This window comes from Solea senegalensis, linkage group LG3 (assembly GCF_019176455.1).
Source record: "Solea senegalensis isolate Sse05_10M linkage group LG3, IFAPA_SoseM_1, whole genome shotgun sequence".
In the NCBI taxonomy this organism is placed as follows: Eukaryota; Metazoa; Chordata; class Actinopteri; order Pleuronectiformes; family Soleidae; genus Solea; species Solea senegalensis.
The window spans coordinates 3,860,299-3,884,213 of NC_058023.1; the positions used below are offsets into that span (position 1 = coordinate 3,860,299).

The following is a 23,915-nucleotide window of genomic DNA, read 5'->3' on the forward strand; positions in this document are numbered from 1 at the left end:
CTGATTTGTTCTTTGCACTCACTCATTTGTTTTTGTGCTCCCTCACTTGTTCTTGCACTCCTCACTTGTTCACTCCCTCACTTGTTTACGCCGATTTGTTCTTTGTGCTCCCTCACTTGTTCTTTGCACTCTCTGATTCGTTCTTTGCACTCCCTCACTTGTTCTTTGCACTCCCTCACTTGGAAACAACATTTTAGCATTCTCACCCAAGCTTAAGCCCAAATACATTTCCTCCCATTATTGCAGCTATATGTCAGCATACGGTGTACAGAACCACCAATATGTACAAATAGTCCCAGACCTGAAGAAAAACAACCATGGAGAAACACTCCACTCCACCAAGCCTCTCGTGTGTGTTCTTTCAGAGGCAAGTTTTTCTTTTTTGCCTTGTATTTCTCCTCGTGCAGGAGCGTCATGGTTGCCAGATGTCTCAAACTAGCTTACAGACTCAGAGTTTGACCTTATTTTTTTGCCATCCCATTTGGACCAGTACTGCCGAGACACAGAAGACACAAACTGTTCTCACCACCCCCGGTGTGCGTTTCTTTTATTTTGGCCTCAAAAGTACTGAACATAATTTTAATGAAGTTTGGTGAACAAATCAGGCAGAGAGTCAGGAAACTTAAGTTATTGTTTTTGTTGTGCATTCAGGCATTTTTCAAAACAGGTCTGAAATATCTAAGAAAATAACTTGTACATGCATCTGTCACTGCCATTGCTCACATATGTGGATCCTGATAAAAGTTAATCATTCACTTTTAGGCATTCTTGGTAAGACTGTGACATTCCTGCGACAGACGGATGATATTTTGGAAATGTCTTCAGGGAATTGTTTTAAAATTTGGCAGAAATGTTCCACTGCTTTAAAAAATCAAGGTCACTGTTACCTCAAAAACATTTTTTCTTCTGCAAATGTGCTGATTTATAGATTCCCCAAGAGAATATAAATTTGGCACAAATGTTCACTTGTATACATTTTTTGGCTTTTCTCATAAAGGTTGCAGAGAAGAAAAACAAGCCCCAGGACTTTTACACAAACGATTTCAAGACCTTGCAAGGCCATGCAGTTATAAAAAAAAACAAAAAAAAAACAACACTTCATGAGGGTCTTAACCTCATTCCCAACAAAATAATCTGAAAGCAACAGAAAAACCCTGCCTAGAAATGGAGTAAAAGCAAATGTGTCCTCATCTGACCTCAGCTGTCACTCACGTTGAGAAGAATAAAACAAAAGCGGCGGGAATTGATACTCTAATGTCAGTGACACTGCAGAGCAGACTCTCCACTGAACACCAACAGTCTTGACTTACTTGCACTGATTGCTGGCAGAGAAGAAATCGCCGCATGTCACCGAAGGTGGCAGGAAAGATGGTAGGCATCGCAATAAAACGGGATCAAAGCCACTGAATTTTAATCCCTCCCTTGACTATATGAAATATCTGGGGCAGACGAGCTACTCACAACTACTCTCGAAATCCGTTTGTGGTGACTCATCACGACGCCGAAGCCCGAGGCGCTACTTCCCAACCCAGTCGGTGTCAGTACTTAGCAGCGTTTGTTTAGTCTAATACCGTAGGGAAGCTAAAATATCTGGCTATTGGGGAAGAGTGATGTTGTTTGAGTGGCAGTGTGGGTGTGTGAAGGTGCGAGGTGAAGCCTATAGGTTTAATCCTTTGCTCGGAGAGTGTGGGTGGTGCTGTTTCCCTCGGATTAAACTGTGCTGTGGTAAATAGTCAAAGACTTGTAGAAGGCCTCATTTGTTGCCCGGAGGACAAACACTTGAGTCGGCACTGGCTACCGCGTTCTGCAGTCTTCACGTTTTATGGACTTTCGAGAGACCAAAACAGCTGAAATGTCACCATTTGTAGAACGTAAGATTACCTTTCATCTCGCTTTCTCTTCTGTCTTCTACTTGAAACACCTCACACAAGTTTTAGTTTTCAAATGTTACTTGTGAATTCTTGGAAGAAGGTCTGTTCAAACTTCTCCCACTCACCAACGTTCCCCAGAGCAGAGAACAGTCGGCGACGTGTTTGTTCCGCCTGCTTATCTGTGCTGCGATTGCGTCAACGCGCCGCGGCGGAGAAATGAATTGGAGATGGTGACAGAATAAATAAGGGAAAGCGATAAGAAGCTTAGGGTTTGCCATTCCAGATTAGAGTGGGAGCTAAAACTCATACAATTTTTTACAATCATACAGGATAAACTGTATTAAATTTCTTTTCATCTATCAGTTTATCTTTTAAAATTTCTTTCTGTCTGTCTGCTTTCTGCTTTGAATACAATGATATTTACAGGTTGCCTCCTCATCGTCGTAATAACACACGTGAGGCGAAGGTAATTGCTCTGAATTGTGTGTTTAGCAAACTTAATCTGGCGGGAAAATATTTTGAGCAGATCTCCAGGCCTGGACTCGGTCACACATGCATATGAGAGCCACGAAACTTCCCAAAAAAAAAACGATTAGTGAGACTAAGGGAACATCATTGTCCGCAGCACGTTGGCGCCGTGAATTGATTTGGTTTGCTTGTTGTTTGCATTTACTCACTACGTCCGTGTGTTGACGTCATACTCATAGGCAACAACAGCTCCATATTTACCTCCTCGAAAGGTATTTTGTATCGCGTGAAGGTCGTTCTGATCCTGTCGAGCTTTCCCCTCTTTTTCTCACAGTGTAATGATATCTAAGTACTTTTTATTGTTTTGTTTTTGATAGTTCAAGGTCGGTATTTTCCCTTAAAATAAAGCTTTGTTTACTTGATTTATATGTCTATATGCGTTGCCAATTTATGTCAAATGCGTATTTTTCCCATCTCTGATTACTATTATGATTTCTTTTAGGCACTAAGGATATATAATGATCTCTAACGCTTCACTTTAATGGTCTCATATTCTCAGTAATCTTCTAGTAAGTTTCCTGAAAGGCACACTTAGGCATTTGATAGTCTTTCAGTGAGATCGCAGCAGGGGAGATCAACAAAATAAGCATTTCTCCGGAAGCAATCATGTCGAGTTATGCATATGAGTGGATAGACTTTTGAAATTACCTGGCACTTGGATCAAAGGCTCTAGATGTAAATGGTACAAATAATATATTATTGTACAATTAAACATGACGTACAAGGGTCGGAAAATGTTGATTGATGTTTCCCAAACCTCAAAATGATAACATACTCAAATGTCTCTAAAATAAATCACACAACACCTAAGCCTCAAAATGTCTGTCTGGACTTGTTTTTCTATTTTTGTGCTTATTTTAACCATGAAAGTTTCAGTTCTTTACAATTTACTGCATGTTAAAATGGTGTATTAACAATTTAAAATGAAGGAAAACAAGCCCAAACACTGTAGTTGTACAGATTTTTGGATGTTAAATTTGAAATATGAGCAGTATAAAACATATTTAACATAACATTTGTTTGAGTTTTTCTCTGAATATCCATAAACAGGCCAAAAAATGGAAATTATATACAGGCGTTTTTTCCAACTTCTTTGGCGTCAAAGACGTTGATTCGCTGGCTTCCTTCAGCATCGCGTGTGAAATTACCGTAAAATCCGTGCAACTTCTCAGCTTTCAGGGTTAACAATTAAAGGGTTAACAATTAAAGGGTTAACAATTTCTTTGCTATATGGCACAAGAAACCAGAATATATAAACATTTAAGGAGCTTAAAAAATCAGAAAACTTATAAAAAACACTTAAACTGATGAATGTATGTTGATCATACATTCATCAGTTAGTTGATAAAAAGGCTTTTATTCTGCCTCTTATGTGCTTGCACCAGGTCACACGGTTGGTGTAGTGGTTAGCACTCTTGCCTTTGCACCAGGAAGACCCAGGTTTGAGGCCCGATTGGAACAAGGACCTTAATGCATGGAATTTGTTTTCCCTGTGTGTGTGCTTGGGTTTTCTCCGGTTTCCTTCCACAGTCCAAAAACATGCAATATGGGGATTAGATAAATGATTGGGTTCTGTGGAGGATGAAGCCATAGAAAATGGATGGATGGATGAATGCTCTTGCACCCTCAAATCAGCCCCTAAGGGAAGTACCTCCACCGCGACAGGCCTGCAGTCTCACATGTGGTGACTTGCATCTCGGTGCTGAGCCACGCAAAAAAAAGGGATGTCTCATCTCCTCCAAGCCAACGGCAGCCTCAGCCAAAACACCCAGATGCTTGTTTAATGCTGCACTGGCTCGCGGTCGGCTGTAAATTGAACAAGGGAGCGTAATGCTGGCTGTCTGTTTGTTGTGTTCAAACACCGGTGAACCTTCTGCCTGCGCGGCTTCATCAGCGCTCCCACACTTCAGAGGGGATTTTTTAATTCCTCTCTGCGGTGTTTGCAAGATGGCAGCCGAGCTGAACCCGACACAGTTGTTGCCTTAAAGTACGAGTTTGTTGTATGTGGACTAGTGTAGGTTACAAATTTCTGTTGGGTTAATGGCGTTACTTCACTAATAGCACTGCGTCAAAGTAAGGTTTTCTCAGTCAAGTTGCTAGGTAACAAAACACCTCCTAAGACTGTGTGTGCTGTTATTTCTGAAGACTACGTCAGGTTTTTCACACCTCCGAGAATAAAACGCTGTGCTCACAAGCTGCTTTGTTACACAGAGAGACTGAGGAAGTCTTTGCCAAAGTGTAAACGCTCCAATATGATATCTTGTTTGGTTTGGACTTCAGGGTGTAGAAGAACTTAAGAATTAGACCTCGACGTTGCTCATTCTGAACGGTCGTACTTCAATCAGACATTCAACATTTATCCAAAGCGACATATAGGAGAAGTCTTGGAAAGAACTCCTCTAGATGGGAACAGTGGGCTGATCCAAGTGCAGAAGGGAAAGTGCTAGGACAGAAGATGCTCTTAGAAGAGCTGGGCCTTCAAGAGCTTCTTGAAGATGGACAGGGACGCCCCCTATTCTGGTAGCACTCGGTGGGTCATTCCACCAGTGTGGAACAACACACGGAACGCGTCTAGATTGTCGTGTGCGGGGTGTTGGTAGCACCAGACGACAATCCTTTGATGAAAATTGGAGGCAGTGCCAGCTCATTTTTTTTCATATATAATCATATCTTTTAAACTCATCCTGAAAGTGAAATGAAAATGACAGCATTATCCGAGCACACCTTGTTCCAGTGCGCTCTTTAAGATGAAAAGGCCGCGGGGCACCTACTCTCTCTCTCTCTCTCTCTCTCGCGCGCGCGGTAATAGTGGTGAGGCAGCAGGAGCAAATGAAAGCCCTGTCGCTTCCTCAAAGGCAGAGAAGAGGAGCTGGAGTCAATGAAGCACCCGCCTTTTTGCCCCCGAGAGTCAAGCCTTTTTAAAGGCACACAGCAGCTTTGATCATCGGGCTGCAGACATCATTTTTCGTGACACTAATGCAGGAGCCTGATTTCGGGACCTCTATAACAAGAGGAAAAGGCATCTCTAGAACTTTTGGAGGATGCACTTTTTCCTTTCAGGGCACGGTGTGAAGTGAAAGTGGGCAACTATGTCGATAATCTATATCGATATCTAAAAACAAGTTATCTGATTTTTCAGCTTCTTATATTCGAATATTTTCTGAAAGAAAGCCTTTCCTGCTCCAATAGCTACAAAACAACAGCTGGATATGTCTTTAATCCTCACAAATTCTGTTTTATATACGTTTTATACGTGTTAAAATGAGATTGTGCGCCAAAAACCTACAACTAGAACCCAATTTCCACGCTTGCATGACTTTCTCCTGGTCCCAAAACTCGCCATGGAGGAAACCATTAAGACACAAAAACTCCTCACACAGACGTGGCTGTTGTAATCCTGCTGCAACTGTTGTCACTCATGCACGGCGTCTCAGTCGATCGCCTGCAAAACCTGCAGTCTTTGGTGCTGCAAGTGCAACGGAGTGCTTTTTTTGGGTTTGGGATTTTAATGTCGGGGAACACAAAAGAGGAGAGATTTAAAGAAAATCAAAACAATGTTTTAATCAGTCAGTAAGACTCCAAAACAGATTTTTCTTTGCCTTTTTAAATTAATTATTTTGCCACCCTTGTTGCCGTAGCAACATCGATGTTTATAAGAGATCAGGGAGTAGGTACTTTATTGTCACTGCGTAATATTCCTACACAATGAAATGCTATGTGGTGACAGTCACAATACTTAGCAGCATAGTAAGATAAAATGATTAAATTAAAATACTCGGATAAAGTGCCCTTAGGTCAGTAAATAATCATCTATACACTTAACCCTCTTATGACCATCATGATATTTAGCCCACCTGCATTTATTTTTGATTTCATGGCTGTAGAATTGTACGTGGGCAACACAACGGTGAATCTCACCCGCGAATGGTTGTTCCACGGGAGTCCCTGAGGGGCTTCCGTAATGACATAATGACTTTCCACGCATCCGTCCATTCGTCTTCTACCACTTTATCCACCACATGAGGGTCGCGCAGGGCGAAAAGGCGCGGGTCAAACCCTGGACAGATCGCCAGTCCATAGTTTCTGGATTTCCTAGATATCACAAATTACGGTAATGAGAAGTACGAACTAAATAAACAAAGAAGAAGCAGCATCTGGCTTACCAACACACAAACCATCATAATTGCTAAATTAGGCTAAAATAGAAGGCGTTTAGGAGGCATAAGAGCCGACTGAATCTTTTAAAAAGAGCCGGACTTCCCATCGCTAATGCAAACTGAAGAGAAGAGAAGCACGTTCAGCTGCAACATAAAAACTGGATTTGACACACTGTTCCTTTAAAGACATGAAAGGATACATGTCATGGCTTCATGAATCAGCAAATGGAATTAACCATTTACTGAGATTACACAGGTGCATTTGGTTCTTTGGCTGCTGTCACCATGACGACCCCCACCATCGCCACCATCGCCTGCCCCCATCCCTTTGGCCTACTTTAGTTTCCCCCTGCCCTCCTCCACACATTCGCACATTAACATGAACGTGGTTCTCCACAGAGGCGACGCGATGATTTAAATTCTCCCACAATGCAGCTGAGGAGAGGAGGACACGTCACTTAGTCATCCTGACATAAACTACATGGGAGACTAATGAGGAGAGAGAGGCGACAAGGTCGTTCAGACGTGATGTACAGTCGAGCATCAAGGTCGGGGAAGACTTCACGCTGTCGCTGCTGAACACAGTTAAATATGACGAATGAGAGAGTAAATAAACGGTGTAAATAAAGTTTATTTATACAGTGATTAACCCTTAGAACACAGAGACTATAAGACTGTGCAATATAGAGTGTCTTATGTCCTTTTTTTGATGAAAAACTACTAAGTACTCGATAGTAATAATAATAGTTAAAATCGGATTGAATTAGTGAAATTTGAAAACACTTTTCAACTCGTTTTTATGAACAAAAAGGAAAGAAAAATGAAAAAAAAAATCGATTTTGTGACTTCCGCACAATTATTGCTTATTTATATCACGACAAAAAATGCTTAAAGTGTAACAAAACCCCCTAAATGACATTTTTACATAACTCTTCAGTGCAAGGCTCATTGTCCCAGACTCCTCCCCCTTCTTAGACAGTCTACACTGAGCGTCAGATTTCACTACCAGGCCACGCCCTCCTCCTCTCTGAGTTAGCTATAGAGGATGGGGTTTAGTTACAACTTTCAGAAGACAAAAAATTCATTCATTTTTTAAAGCCTGATGTGACCTCATTAAGGGTTAACAATAAATGTAATACAATAAATACTAGAATACTGTGGATGAAGAACTAACACATACACATCGATTCAAAGTGTTTATTGTCATGTGCACAGTAAGAAAACATGTTTTCTTGTGCGTTGAAAGTCTTCCGTCCACAAAATCCTTCGTCTTAACTGAACTAAACCCCCGCTTGATTGAAAGAGTCTTTTTATCTCCTCAAATCTGTACATTTATGTTGTTTTTCTGCTTTCAGATTAGCATTAAATGAAGGATTTTTTTCACAGAAACTTCTCTGTCATTTCCGTATGTTTCATTGTTTTGCCGTCGAAATGGAACAAGAAAAAAAAACGACTTATAAGTTAAATAAATGTGAGTCAAAGTGTGGGCTGAGGTCAACTAGTGGACCTCGGTGGTATTGCAGGTGGGCTATAAAAGGGGCTCCTATTTAACTAATACAGCTTTTTAATCCAATTTCAATTCCACAGTGGATACAACTCACTTTGTATTCTTTGTTTTTGGGCTTAAATATATATATTTTTTAAATTACAATTTATTTGTAAACATGTGACGAAAACCGTAAATCAGAGTTATTTTTGCTGAACATTGAGATCATGCCGATTTCTAGTGATTACAGAGATTATGAATATAGAATGTCTGTGTTATCTGTGTACTTCAGCGCTGGGTGTGGACCGTGGAACTTGTGTTCAGAACTCATTATTATGATGTTACAGCTGATTACACAGTGTAACTGTGATAGGGAAAAACAACAACACCATCTGTGTTTATATGGGCACACCCCCCCCATAAACCTAGATTTGATTACGTTATTATTCTCTCATCCAGGGGAGTGAAGTGTTTGCAATAAAACAGATTTTTTAATAACACGGAACTGCAGAGAACAATTCACACTTCACTTCTTTGCAGAAATCGCGCCCGCAGCTGCATGTTTGTGTGAATCTGTATCATTAAATCTAGAGGGTCACGCTGATTTCTTGTGACATATGTTCACCTGCAGGTTCTGCAGTGGATGAAAGACGTCATCGCGGCAAGGTCCAATAAATTTTTTTGGGTCCAAACTTCATAAAAAAAACCAAAAAAAAAACCTTGTGTTTCAATTACGATTACGGCCCCAAATAATGACAAAAACAAAATAATCGAATACGAAATGATTATTACAAAAAAATCGGGGGGCTTTTATTCTGAAAATATCTATTATGTAATGGTTTGAGCAGGTGTTCAGTGGTATCCCGGGTTAAACACAATATACAATAATTTATATATACTATATTGTATAATTTAAGGTAAATTCATTCAAAAGTCCCTCTTTCTTTTACGTACAAAAAATTCCATTTGTTTCAAGCTGAACTCTTAACCGTGAACTCAAATGATTGTGATTATTAGTTTTTCCCATAATTGAGCAGCCCTGCTTGATACCATCGACGACATTGTTGCTGTGGCAACAGTAACATTCTTTTCCCTTGTGAAACGTTTATGTCACTAAGTATCAACTGGATTTATAGGCGATGTACAGCCAGTAGCCTATACATATACATGTGTGTGTGTATATATATATATATATATATATATATATATATATATATATATATATATATATGTATATATGTATATGTATACATATATATATATACACATGTATGTATGTATGTATATATGTATATATATATGTATGTACAGTATGTATGTATATATGTATAGATATATGTATGTATATATATCTATGTATGTATATATATGTACATACATATATATATATATATACATATATATATATATATGTACATACATGTATACACACATTTGAAGTTTGAAGTTGATGACCTGTTAATCATGAATTCTTCTACGCTGCATATGCAATTCAGTCGTCTTTGTTTGGAATTTTAGTGTTGGCAGATGACGACACTACTGAAAAATCAGAATGTGTTAAATTGATGATTTTTCTACTTATCCTGTATTTTTGTGCCACATACTGAGTGCAGTTGTCATCGTATAAACAAATACGATAAGAATTCTGACTTTTTTCCGGGTCAAGTTGAGGCAAAGCACAGATATGAGTCAACACAGATGACAAATCACAAAAAAAAAACCAAAAACAGACTAACAGACAATTCAAAAGAACTCGCAGAAGTTCACGACCTGTACAAGTAGCAGTCAACTCTGAATCCCAGTCGCCTTGGAATTTCCGGCAGGTTCTACAGAGCTTTGTCTCGTCTCTAAAAGTTTCTTCGCCTCGCTCGACAAGTGAGTCACAGTCACCCCCGAAGCACCTTGACACATGGAGTAAACAAGGCTGCTTCTGCTCATCAAGGTAATTCTGTTTGCTCAGACGGCAGGCGGGACAACATGCTGCCACAGAGATAAAGGCCCATGCTGGAGATTTTGTGACCCCCCCCCCTCCCCCGTTTTTCGTGTCTTATGAGGGAAAACAAGGTTGGAGTGGAACCTTTGGCATGAGAGTGTGTGACGTCAACATAGGGAGGCACAAAAATGCACAATGAACGCACATAAAATAGTCATTTCAAAGGTGCTTTTAAAGGTTCTAACGGCACCGGTTGACCTTTGGCCTCCACATGAAGGGAGTTTACGATTCAAAGTGATGCCTGGGATTTATAATTACTCTCCCAGTGAGCAGCCATCAAATGTAGAAAGAGAGGATGGCAGGCGGTATGTGGCAGTGGTGGATCGGAGGATTTAATCTCGTGGGAGTCTCACACTCAATCCCATTTCACCCCTTCCTCACGCTACTAAAGCCTACCCTTCTATTTTGAGCATAGTGTGTCCCAATACTTGGAGGGGAGGGAAGGGTTGAAGAGTACAGTCTAACTAGCCCTTCAAATTGAGATTTTTCAGTGGCACACTCCAGACTGACGGCTACAAGAGGCCTCAGAGATTACCCAAATCCAAGTGAACTGTCTAAAGTTGGCATTAGGAATAGGCATTTCAAGCTAAATGCTGCTCAACTGTCACTAGGGATTATCAGAGGAACATTTGTATTCTCTCCAAACACCACCACTACACATGCCTCCCATCAGCGTGTGCTTTCGTCACTGCAGTCTTTATGAGGTAGTACAAATACCGCAAGTGCTCCATTGAAACCTATGTGAGAGATGATCGACGTTGCTACTTCAGACATAATTTTGTTGGCAGGAATTTCTCTCCAGGGTTTCTCTATTTATTCATAACATGGAGAACAAAGGTCATAAAATCCATGTAATTCCGCCCCAAGTTTCCCCCAAATTTGAGCAGTGCCGCCACAAAGAGACATGAAGTAGCAATGCCGGCCAGAGTGCCTTAATTTGTTGATTAAAATAACAATATTATCGTGTCGCACGAGGAAGCATGACGGTATATCACCAAATCGATATTTTGACCCCAGCTGTGTGGAGGAGCACTTTACAAAATGTGTTCAAGATGCATTCAGTGACCCTAGTAAATTTCATTAATTAATGCATGGTCCACAGTGTGTTGTATTCAGCAAAACTGTCATGTGTGTATGTGTGATAATGTATGTGCCACTAATTGGGTAGTTTTTGGGGGTAAAATAAAGTTGGCATTTTTTTGTACCATTGACTTTTAAATAATCATACAAATACTCCTTGGTAGTTAGCATGTTGAGTAGCCATGGTAACAGCAACAATTGGTACACCGGTATTACCCAGCACTAAACATGTTTTCTGACATGTCTCTGCTTCATGCTTATTAACGCCTATAGTCCAAGACATCAATATACTGTAGGAGCAGCTGACAACGCCATGTTTGTTTGTTTGTTTGTTTTGACAGTGGCATGTTGTATCTCTGGCAAAACACATCGCGTCTGCTACATGATTGTGTATCAGGGGTGTTCCATTTCGACCCAGTAACTCAGTCACAAGGGGACGAAATGAGAAATGGAATTGGGGGGCGTCAGTCTCAGCTCGAGACTGAGCCCCGCATTTCTTATTCCTATCCACTGTGAAGTGTCAATCTCGCCGTCGCGCTCAATATTTTTCAGCGGCGTTAGCTTTTACAGCGGCGGAGAACGGCACCTCTGGATGTCGGCGGCGGGTGAAAGACTGCATTCTGCAAATAAGCAGCAGGCTGCGTCTCAAAAAGAATACGTCGAAATGGAACGACAGCATGTTATGTGTCGGAATCATACAAGTGCCAGACGTCTTATTTCACAGCATCGCACCTGCTAAATTCAGCCGGCGCTCTTTGCAAAGTTTCAGAGGAAACTTTTTCTTACTGGATGCCTTTGTTTGATTTGAGTGGTGGTGATTTAGAGGCTTTATGAGATTTTAAAATGTCACAGTTTGACCAGCGGAAGCGTCTTTATTTGAGCGGATGACGGACACCTTTTGTCCACAGAGATTTACCTGACGTAGAGTAGATGTACTACTGCAAAGTAGAGCACCGCCATTGTGACACACGCTGGAATACAGTTGCTAGGCACTTATGTGGCTTTTTGTGGTTAGAGACGTGCCTGTTTCACCAAAGCCTTTCTGGCATTGAAGATGTTTTGACATGCCGCGCTCGGTCTCAGTAGTTTTCTGTCCAGCAAAGACATTTTTTTTTTTATCCTGCCAACAAATCCATCACATTCACTTTGAACTGCAAGTCTTATGCTGCCTACATACCACACAGATAAATGGCAAACTATTCCGAAAAGGCAAGAACATAATAGCACACTTTTCGTAAATTGTTGGTCAATATCAAGTCATTCAGCTCATTAAATGGTTTTAAGATGAATTTGGAAGTAAATTTTCAGTGGCAAATTGGTGCAATCCGAGCAACTTCAGTCATAGTTGATGAGGAAAAGAAACGGCCACTTTTCCTCCTCCTCCTTCCCCTCTCTATCTCTTCTCTTCTCTTCCAGCAAAAATGTGCGGGCTTCCAGAAATCGTGTCACACTTTTTTCAACAGTCGCTGTTGACAATGAATTGCAAAAATAAATTGCACAAAAGGCCACAGTTACTGTACAGGCACAGCAATTAATGCTAAACATGCACGACACAAAGCACATTATCGCGTGTGATTTATCAAAAGTGTGTGAAGTGGCGCTCGTGTTCCCCGACTGTGTCTCCTCATCATTTATACATCTGGACTCCGCTGACAGATCTGGGTCTCCGCTTTCTGCCCGGCTGCTTGTCAGCGAGGAGGAAACACACACACACACGCTTTTGATTGGCAGGTTAAACTCTTCAAGGTCAGCTCGCTCTACAGCTCACCCCCTCAGTGTCGATTACTGTGGGTAATATCTCTTCTGTCAGTGCCGTGCCCCTCCCATGCCTGCTCCCCTGATGTAAAGATTGCGTCCTTGCCTCGTCGTCGTGTCGTTACGTAAGCTGCCGCACGGGTTGTCGCGCGTGGAGATTGCCAAACCTGCGGTGCCGTGAGAGGAATGGAACGTCTTTGCAGTAGTGCAGCCGACATCTGGATGGCTTCCATTTTCCTAATTGGGAATGTCTTTTTTATGTTTAAAATAAAAGTGCAGTATCAAGGTCAGTGGGTTTATGATGTCCGCGATTGTCCTTTAAGCTCATAAAGGACCATATATGTGATCCATGACTGACTCCAGCTCGGCTTAAATACCTGTTAAGAAAGCAAGGACCCACCACTCACTTATAAATGTCAGTGCACTCTACCACCACTACCTCACAGATTAGTGAATAAAGGGTTCTCCGGAGCAAATACTGAAGAAATCATCTCAGATATAAAGACGGCGTTCATCCGTCCATTATCTTTACCGTTTATCCTTCACCGGTCATGGGAGCTTCAGCCAATCCCGGCTGACATTAGGGACGAAGTGAGATAAACCTTCACTGGAGTCATTCACATTCACACGCAAGGTTAATCTGGAGTCTCCAGTAACCTTAACCCCAATCTACAAGTCCTTCAGCTGTGGTAGGAAGCTGTAGCGCCTGGAGAAAACCCATTCAGACAAGACAAGAACATGGAGATCTGAAGCCCATCTGATCTTACAATGTTTCACCCAAAAAATCTCTATTTAGTAGTATTTATTGACATAAATTGAACATACTGCCCCATACGTATGTTTGAAGTGTAACCACTTTAAATTAAAAAAATATTTTGGGTTTATATAACCTTGGACAAAGCTTTTATATGTACTTTAGCAAGTACATATAAATCACATGTTGACTCGCAAACAAACCAGTTGAAAAACAACTCACCGCACCACTGAGCCACTGTGGCTCAATCCTAACTCTTAGAAAATTAAGCACAGTAAATGTCCTATATTTTTAAGACATTTACTTAAGTAAAGTGACTTCTACCAAAGTCCTTTTCTGGTAAGATAATCAAGTAGCCCTTTTTAGGTACAGTACTTTACACAAGACTGGTTCCAGGACTGATATACTGTACATAACCATCCAAGACTCACCACTGAAGGACAGAATTGGACGTCATCATCATCTGATTTAATGAACAACCAAAAGTCAAGCAAGCAAGTGTCCAAAACACACGTGGGAAAGTTTGGGGTTGAGTCCTCATTTTCTTGCACTCTACAATCTAACCATTAGATGTCACTAATTCCCACAAATTGGACCCCCAGACGAATTCCCCGAAACAAACCAACATCTCATAGGACGACTTGAGTTTTTTTTGCTTTTTGGTATGAAGTGGTAAAGAGTGATGAGCAGACGGAGCAAAATGGGAAAGCACCGCAGGCAACCGGAGTCATGTTCGCCAGAGCCACACAAAAGAGCGTGTGCAGATGGCTGCTCAAAACTCACAATGAGGCGAACCACCGCTCGACTCGCATCACAGTGACGCGCTCGCTGTGTTCCCATCAGGCCGTTTGTCATGCATGCATATTTAGCGGCGCATCTCAAGCGGTGATGCATCGCTTGGGTTTTGTGCCACGCGATTGTGTCGCGGGTGTCGACCACAGCCGGCGCTCGCTTGTCTGAGATTAACATGTGAGAACAGCTGGAAAGAGTGCGGGGAACGCTGAGCGTTTGTGGTGAAGTGAAAAACCCACAAAAACACTGCCCACAGTATGTGTTTCACAACGACGGGTTTTCATTTTTAACTATCTATAGGCAGTGAGGAGAGAGGAATAAACAACATGATTTGATTTGCCCAGCTCGAGGGAAAATAGACTTAATTTGCTGTTTCAATTTCCGTCATTATTTTTTGTATTCTGACGGCGTAAAAGTGACTGAATGCGCCGCCTGGAAATGCTTTGCTTTTATACTCCTGCCTACTCACAGTAATGGCTTTTAATCTGTGCGTCAGTCAGTCGGTAAACACACTTTCTCAGATTGAATAGCAATAATCAGAAGTCGCAGCACATTCACGCGGCAACCCTACAAAGATTTGATGGATTCCTCTCCCGCGGAGTGTCTTTTTTCCTTTTTTTTTTTTTTTTATGGCCCCAGGAGACGGATTGTTTGAGTTATCTGTCAAAGTCTGATTTAGCGGTGGAATCTTTAACAACAGCGTTTAGTTCAGGCTGGGTGTTTGTTTGTTGTGCTGCACCTGCTGCTTCCAAAATCCCCTGCACTACAGGATACGGTTGCAACCACAGGACTCACAAGTTTTAGCAAAGGAGTGACACAAAAATACTCAATGACTCACTCTTCTGATACAGGGGGGGCTGCTGGTGCAACTCCCAGCTGATGTAGGGTCAGATTAGAGTGTCCAGTTAACCTCCGCAGGTTCTTGGACTGTAGATGGACAACAGTGCAACAGAAACCTGAGAAACCATTCAGCTACATTTTGGATCCTCTTGTGATTCTCTTATCATGTATGGTCGTGTGAGTTGCTCTGTGATTCCCAATGAAAATGTGCACATTGTCCCCAAAGGGCTCGCGCAATCATACGTCCATACGTTTGTGGTATTCTTTTGTAGGAAATTGGTGATTTCTATTACTACCACAATATAATTGTGGATGCAGGGAGACACGACCGCCCTCAAATGAGAGGAAATGATCCAAAACCTCCACGTTGCTCAGCATCTGTTGGAAGGAGATTCCCCGACAGCTGTTTGTGTCTGTGCTGCTGCTGCTGCTGCTCCCTCCCTGAACAGCGGCAGGAAAACAAAACACCACCATCGATTATGGATATTTTGCCACATTAGTGCTGATGGACAGAAGAGTAAACAGAGGCAGAACACACAGACTCACAGTATCTGTCTGCTTGTTGCTGCCCGGGAGACTTCAGATGTCCAACTGGACATTTGGAGCAACTCAGTCGACCGTCAATACTCTCCCTTCATCAACTTAGACCAAAAAAGAAGTCATATTTTGTTAATGTCCTCGTCTGTGGAACCTTCTGTTGTGTGTCTTTACAGCTAAACGTTGGGAATTGACATCTGGTCTTTCTGTTTCTTTTCCTTCAGACCTGAGTGTCCACTGGAGGAGGTAAAGAGTCACTGAAGGTGACATCGTCGACACAAAGGTGAGTCTCTGTTCCATTCACCAGTCTCATTTATCATATTCCTATCGTTTATCGTCTTGTTGTTTCTGCCCCGCGTTTCTAAACCTATTTTATCGCTGTTTGTTGCACATGAACTGTGGGTTTAGCCGGCAAACGCTGCGTAAATGTAATGAACCGTGAAATGTATTCATCATTGTCTTCTGAGCTTTGGAGCGGCCGTCGCGCCACCCTGCATCTCATTGGATGAACCACAGAGTGATTATTAAAGCGGCAGCTTTTATGTTTTCATCGGAATACTCTGCTCCTCTGATGCTACGATTGATTGTTTTTGGACCTGACCTTTTTGTACCCGGATAAAAAAAAAAAAAAAATCCAGTCATGAGTGGAATTACTGTGTATGAACCCTTTTAATGAAAGCTTTTTAATTTGGTTGGGCACTGTAAACTCATAAAAACACATAGAGGCTGTAAAAACAGGAATAGAAATTTATTAACAAGACTCCTTTTAATCTTCAAGGACGGTGTCGCGCGGAGGGCAGATTTACAGATTTACCCCGGCTCTGAAAAGCGGCGAGCTGTCACCGTTCTTTCGCAACGCGTTGCCGTCCGTGGGCGCGCGAGTCCACTGCGTACGGGTTGAATAATTCCTTATTGATTGATTGCGGGGGGGGGAAGCGACTTCGTTCTTCGGTGTCGACATGAATATTAATATTTGAATGTGTTAAAGTGTGTGATTTGTAACAGTAAAGTGTTTTCATGTCTCGCGAAGGCTGGAACATTTTGTCTTGCTTTTGGGTTGACGGCCTTTTCGACGTCAGTGGGTAACAGAGCTCTTTCTCTCTCCCCCCCCCACACTAAAGTCCATGGAGAAAATATGTATTTTAAGGCTCACGGGGGAGCTGCGGGTCTGCTGCCGCCACGTCTGAGAAGTTTGAGTTGCTTAAGTAAATCAGATCCAGGGATTTTGGAAACACTGAAGTTATAAAATGGTTAAAGTGGCTTCTCTGTGGGATTTATTTTCCAGGCTAGAGAGAGTGTGATTTGGTGCACTGTCTTTCAAAAACCTTTCATCTTAAAATAATCCTTCCAAATTAAAGCTCAAATCTTCACTTGTACTCAATTAGGAGTGAGTAGCCAAAGGTCAAGGTCACAGTTTTTCATCTCTTGAGTCTGGAGGAAAACTTCTAGTTCTAAAGTTTTCCTACACTGTGAAGTTTTCTGTTATTTATTGGTTTATTTGGTTTTCTAAGATGAGATAAATGTGCCACTGTTGGGGAATTTATAGTGTTACACGAGCAAAAGCTGTCAAAAATAAAGGTAACAAATAGTAAACATGCACTTTAATATCTAGGAATATACAAGATATAGAAAAAAATAGAATTGTGTATTCAGAATAGACAGTGAGTAAACAGAATTTATAGCGCATGACCTTAATATTCACAGTGTGAACGTTGCAGAGGATTAAATATAGTAAATATAGTAGAAGCTATTTTCTTTTACTGTCTCTGGTCTGGAAGCAGAGAATAAAATCTCCTGATGGAGAAATTCACACTTTTTACAATTTACAAACAAATTAGAAGAAAAGTAAGTTTTTAAGTTGAAGTTAAACACGATTAGCAAGTTTAAGACAGTATTTTTTACAGTGTAAAAGAAAATGTCTCTTTTTTGTGTAAAGCACATTTCATCAGCGGAACTCATCCTTTTAATCATCGTAAGCGTCAACAGTTGCTTTGTTATCGCAGCAGAGGCAGAGGTTTGAATCCGATCACCAATTTAAACGGCAACGATCCTCGCCGCGCCCGCGTCAGAAGACGCCGTCCTCTTCACTTGTCACACTTCACACGCTAAAGTCTGCATTGAGGAGCCAGAGCTGGTTCAGGCAGGGTTCACTCTGGCCATTTACCAGTGATTCTGGCCTTGTTAAATCCCCATTTCGCTCGGGCCTCCTCCAGGCGCGCGGCGGCGGTGGAAGACGAGAGCGGTCGTCCAATCTTTCATCCTTATTGTCGGTGACATATCCAAAGTGGCAGTAGCGCCGTCCGCCGCCGAGAGACGGGAGGAGAAAAAGTGAGGAGTGAACTCGGAGAGACTGTTTCTCCACTTACTACTCGGGTCTCTATTTTCTTTTGCCGGAACAATGCAATTCACCGGCGGCCATTAGGGGTCAATGCCTCTGTGCGCGTGGTTTATTCCACGTTCAGCTCGTGTTTGTCAGCTTTTTACGCCTCTTTGTCTTCCTCCACTACAAGCTTCCTTTTTACTAATCACACGCCTTTGTACAGTTTTTTGAGACAATTCCAATGCAAATGATCACAGTTTTTTGTTTATTAATCAAGACGGAACTGTGTCGTCGAAGACTTTGTGCCAGTTGATTGTGATTTTTACCTTGATTTTTATTTTCTTTTGGCGTGATTGGAGGCGTCATTTCATTTTTACATCCCCAATTTGACTAATTTGATGTTGGAGAGGATAACACGGAGCCAGCTCAAATTTTTTAAACACCAAATCAGCCACGATAGGGACATTTTTACAAACACAGAATATTTATTTTGTTCCAATTTTCAAGGATTCGTAGTTGTTTTTTTATATAAACTTAGTTGGATACGCTGCTACCTCCTTAATTTCTATGCTTGCATCCTCAAAAACTGTTATTATTTTTGATTTATTTATAAGTCATTTATGTACATCTACATCTGTTGAGTCATGAGCATGAAATATAAATATAATAATTTCACTGCAGAAGAGACTTAATTCACTGATCAATTCAGTTCAGTTTTATTTGTATAGCGCCAAATCACAACGTACATTATGGCAAAGCTCTGTACATAGACAACATTATAGATATATAGAGGAAACCCCAACAGTTCACACAGTGAGCAGGCACTACACTCAAAGATGTGCGGCAATCTGCCTAGACAGGTTGAGGTGAAAGGGAAAATGGGGGCCAGAGCAGAGGTAGATAGAAGATAGAGACCAGGAGCAGATATATAACAGTTGTGTCAAGTTATCAGTAAATGACGTCCGCATTTGGTTGTAGGGAAAACGTATATTTATCAGTCCCGATATCGCTCCGTTAGCGATTTCTAGCGCCGTCTATTGCGTTTTTATATCTGAACAACGTCAAAGTCGACACTTTACGCTCTGGTGCTTTAAGTTAGTCTGTCAAGTGAACTGTTGGACAGTTTATAGGTGGATTTTGATGGTTCTGTGTAGCGCCACCGTCAGGACTATTGCAGCAGAAGGAGATTGACGTCGTACTGGACTCACAGGCGAAATTTGGTCTTTTTTATGTTTGAAAATCTTTGTCTGAAGAATATTGATATAATCCACCAAAACAATAGAGCCTCACGATTATAAATAAATGATGTAATAACATGCCGTCTGTGGGGCCTCCTTTCAGTGCTGCGCCCCTGGAATAATCCTCTTTACACACACCACTGAGAGCTTTCGTCACATGACGGCAGTGTGGTGATGGACGACCGTGAAGGTCACTGTCAAGGAGACTTCTGGGATTGGGAAGGGGGGTTGTGTGGGTGGGTTTTCTTGTCAGGTCTTGTGACTTCCCACAGCCTACGCGACTGTCACGCGTCAGTGTATAATCTGTGTCTCACGGCTCAGATTACGATCTCCTGTGTTGTAATTATTTAGCCTAATTCTGCCATGGTGATAGCATCACCGCTGTCAGGTGCTGCTGCAGTGGAAAGTAACGGCACCTGTTCTGTGTTTTGTCTATTGATCGATTGGCTTGTGCAGAGCTTCAAAAACCTCCCCGGGTTTCCTTTGCTTCCAAAGAAAAGAAAAGGAAAGGAAAGGGGGGGAAATTGAAGAAAAGGCCGAAAACAAAAGGCAACTTCCTGTTTTTTGTTGTTGTTGTTTTTGGGTTTTTTTTTTTTCCCACCTGATGTTCAATAACGACATCAATCACTCTCAGAAGTCCCCAGACACAAAGCTGCTTTACTCCCCTCTCCCACACACACACACACACACACAGGTGCTCGACAGACCTGACAGAGTCAATTCAGCCTAATGAACGGTTGTGCAGCCGTGTACTGTACTGTAAAAGGAATCACCCGTCTGTAATCTGCCGCTGTACATCCACCTAAGTGCCTTTTTTGTCAGCGGTAATTTGTCTCGATGTCTCTTTAAAAGACGTTTTTCATGTGCGGGTATTAAAAGTGACACCGGAAAATGCTGCAATAAAACGCCATAATGCTAAGTCATATACTCGTCTAATAGTTTAGTTCAAATAGTAATAGTTTAGTAGTCATATTTTGATCATTTTTGATTTGTGTGGATAAGATTTCTATCATAAAATGAATGTGAGGATAAACGTGTACATTTAACTGTAAAATATGTATTATCATTATTATTACCGTAATATTATAATATATAGAATGTATTTCATAAGATACAAACTTCATCTTTATTACATTATATTAATGGATATTTCCCTCAAAATGAGCCAAAAATTCTACATGGAAATAGTTGTGTTTTAAACTTTAAAAAGTAAGGGACCGTCTTTTTTCCTCTTCGAGTTACTTGAACTTGTACAAAATCTCAACGTTACGACACTTTTTTTTAGCTAAATTACCTAAATTAGCTATTTTAGCCATAATTCAAGCATGCAGGTTTTGCAGTTTTATTTGCGTAATCTTTTTTGTTTCGTGCTTTGATATGGTTTGCTTATATTTGCCTTCATCCAACTCATTTCAATCAATTTGTGTAATCATATCAGTCAGATTTGTCTTTTTTTGTCATTATACACAACGATATCGTACTAAAACGTCACTAAAACTAGGTACAAGGATAAAAATATACCTATAAATATTAATATTCAAGTCAATTTATGTCCGGTCATGGCAGACGGACTGTGCTGTAGAATCATGGTCTGTGTGTGGGAGTCGGAGTGTGTGTCTTGTACAGTACAGTATGTGATTCTGGGATGTTTTCATGCTGTTGCAGCTTATGGGTTTGTAGAATAAATTAATAAGAAGCAGCATTTGGGAAGAAGAAAAAAAAAAACACTTTCAGAATTTAGAAATAGCTTATTTTTTTGTTACACAAACCCTGAACTTCTGACTTTGCTTTTTTCAAATAAAAACATAAGTAAGTTTTAGCTTTGTACAGGAGTTTTAATCCACCCATCTATCTACGTCTTTACATTTCAGAATGTTTTGTTGGATGAAAAGAGAAGTCGTTGACTCACTATTTCGTGTGGATTTCATTTGTCGTGAACATACATGTTCCTGTATGTAAATTTGAGCTGTTCAGTCGTAGATTTGTGACTTTTCTTCTCTCTCTCTCACTCTCTGCAAATCCACTGATCTTTAACCTCGGCTCTCAGTCTCGCTCGACCGCTAATCCACTCCCTGAGTCACAACTGTCCTTGATAGAAGAAATAGGAATTTTGCTTTATGTGTAGAAATCTGTAGACAGAGACTGAGTCTTAGTCTTGTTTTGGTTAAATCTAGTTTTGGTCCGTTAACCCCTTTCACTTCGTCATGGGTCTACTTAAGCAAATCCTCATTCTTACCTTTCGCTGTTGTTGTTTCTTGTTGGGAACGACTGTAACTGAGCAACTACAGAGGAGAGGTTTAGTTACTATTTTACACTTTAACCCTTAGAACACAGAGCATTTAGACTGTTTTTTTGCATTACTATGTTAAATTGTTTATACAGAGGCTATAAGAATGTACAATATTTTTCCATTTTAACCAACTATATAAACACACCAAGTTTTGTAAAGTTTGCTTGACTCATCATTATCCTTATGAACAAAAATACAATAAAAATGGTCCATTTAGTTGCTTCTGCACAATTAACACTACTCTAACACTGTTTTCTAGTGAAATTTGTGGATGCCATGCAGGGTATGGTTTTGTGTCCTAGTGTTTGAATGGGTAAATGGCAAAAAAAAAAGCAGCTTTGGGTGGTTATCAAAACTAGAAAAGCGCCATATAAATAAATAAGACATCACATATGTTGAACATAGGACCACGAGAAGAAAGTCACTTTAAAACGTAAAAAACAATAATGAGTTTGTTCATTGAGTCGGGCTGTTTGCTATAATGACAAATATTCACATGGTTGACTCTCATTGACCTTGGTGGCTGTGTGTGTGTGTGTGTGTGTGTGTGGGGGGTGGCTGGGCGGGCAGTAACTTGGGTTGCTAAGGTGATTTAATTACCGGCCCCTCCATGGACGAGGGTAATTACTGCTCTCTAAATCCACACTAATCCTCCTCCTGAGTCCCCAACACAGACTCGACCCGGGGCGTGCTGACTCTTCAGTCCTGCTTCAGAAAAAAACACAACAAAAGACACACTTCTGTGGACTCTCCGTACTGTACCGCGTGCGTCTCTGAGTCCACAGAGCCCCAGTCATGAGTCCCAGTGAATTCCTCTCACGTTGCTCTCTTCACACACACGTGTTTGAGTCAAGGGGACCGTCGGGTCAGAAAGGGGCCACTCATCTCTCCGTATGACTGTCATAATTATCACTGCTGGGATGAACAGGCTGTGACCTGCGCGCGCGGCGGTGACTGGTGACTGTGGCGAGACGAGATGGAGAGGAAGGCGAAGGTGACTGAGCGTGCTAATCAGACTTCCTGCGAAAAATAGAGGAGGAGTCAAGAGAACCCTCAGATCTTCTGCCGCTGTGTTTACCTTTAAGTATAAACAGCGACGTGGGATCAAACTGTAGCCGGGGTTCCCACACCCTTCGTTGACACCATATTCAAGTACTTTTCAAGGGCTTTCCAGGACCAATTCCCCTCAAATCCAAGAGCCAAATGTGCGTCGTAACAAGCAAGGGAGACATTTACCTAAATATCAACTTAAATCCAAGCGCTTTCATTCACCCATATCTCTTTAGGGTGGTTTTCAAAGACTTTCAAGGATTTCATGGCCCCTTGGCAACCCTGTGTTACTTATTTTGTTCCTTTAACGTCAATGCGCTCGCGTTCACTAGGCTTCTGTAAAAGATATCAGACCTTGACCCTCCGGATGCGCATGACAGAAGGGGGCAACGCTGTCCGATATTGTGGATCGGCTGCATCACCTGGGGGCCACACAGAGCTACGGTGGCTAGAATTTTTGCCTCACAGCAAGAAGGTCAACAGTTTTTGACCTAAGGCCTTTCTGTGTGGGGTTTTCATGTCCGTTTTCACAATACAATAACAGCCGACAGACAAAGTTAGGTGACTAGATGTTGAACAGTATGGAAGACGAAGCTGCAACACTTGGTTTTCGACAAAAACTTAGCCAAAGGGAGACAGAATATTGAGATAAGAGTCATAAAAAATAAAGAAAAATAGTCCTTTGCGAAGTTTCTGGACAAAGTTGCATGTGTTTATAGCAGCTAACATGTTCACTGTGTATGTTTCAATGCTTGTTTTGCCTCTTTCTGTTAGTTTTACTTGCTCCAACAGCCCAGATTTCAGAGTCTATAGCATCACCTTTAATGCAAGACACTGTCCTGAAACTGGGCCACACGGTGGTTTTGTGGTTAGCACTCTCGCCTTGCAGCGAGAAGACCTGGGTTCGAGCCCCGGTTGGAACAAGGGCCTTTCTGCATGGAGTTTGCATGTTCTCCCCGTGTGTGCGTGGGTTCTCTCCGGGTTCTCTGGCTTCCTCCCACAGTCCAAAACATGCAATGTGGGGATTAGGTAAATTGGACACTCTAAATTGACCGTAGGAGTGAGTGTGTGAGAGTGAATGGTTGTTTGTCTCTAGCTGTGTGTGTGGCCCTGCGATGGACTGGCGAACTGTCCAGGGTGTACCCCGCCTATCGCCCGATGTAGCTGAGATTGGCACAGCACCCCCCGCGACCCTCTGGTGGAGGATAAAGCGGTTAGATGATG

General features: G+C 41.5%; 1 protein-coding gene across 1 annotated transcript in view; it reads left to right on the plus strand.

The window, feature by feature from the left end:
* The window catches only part of syt1a (synaptotagmin Ia), a 167,492-nt gene that overhangs the window by 49,525 nt on the left and 94,052 nt on the right, over positions 1–23,915 (plus strand). The window contains exon 3 of the mRNA XM_044020704.1: positions 16,018–16,076. The gene's annotated coding sequence lies outside the window, so the exon portion shown is untranslated. The remainder of the gene's footprint in view (positions 1–16,017; positions 16,077–23,915) is intronic.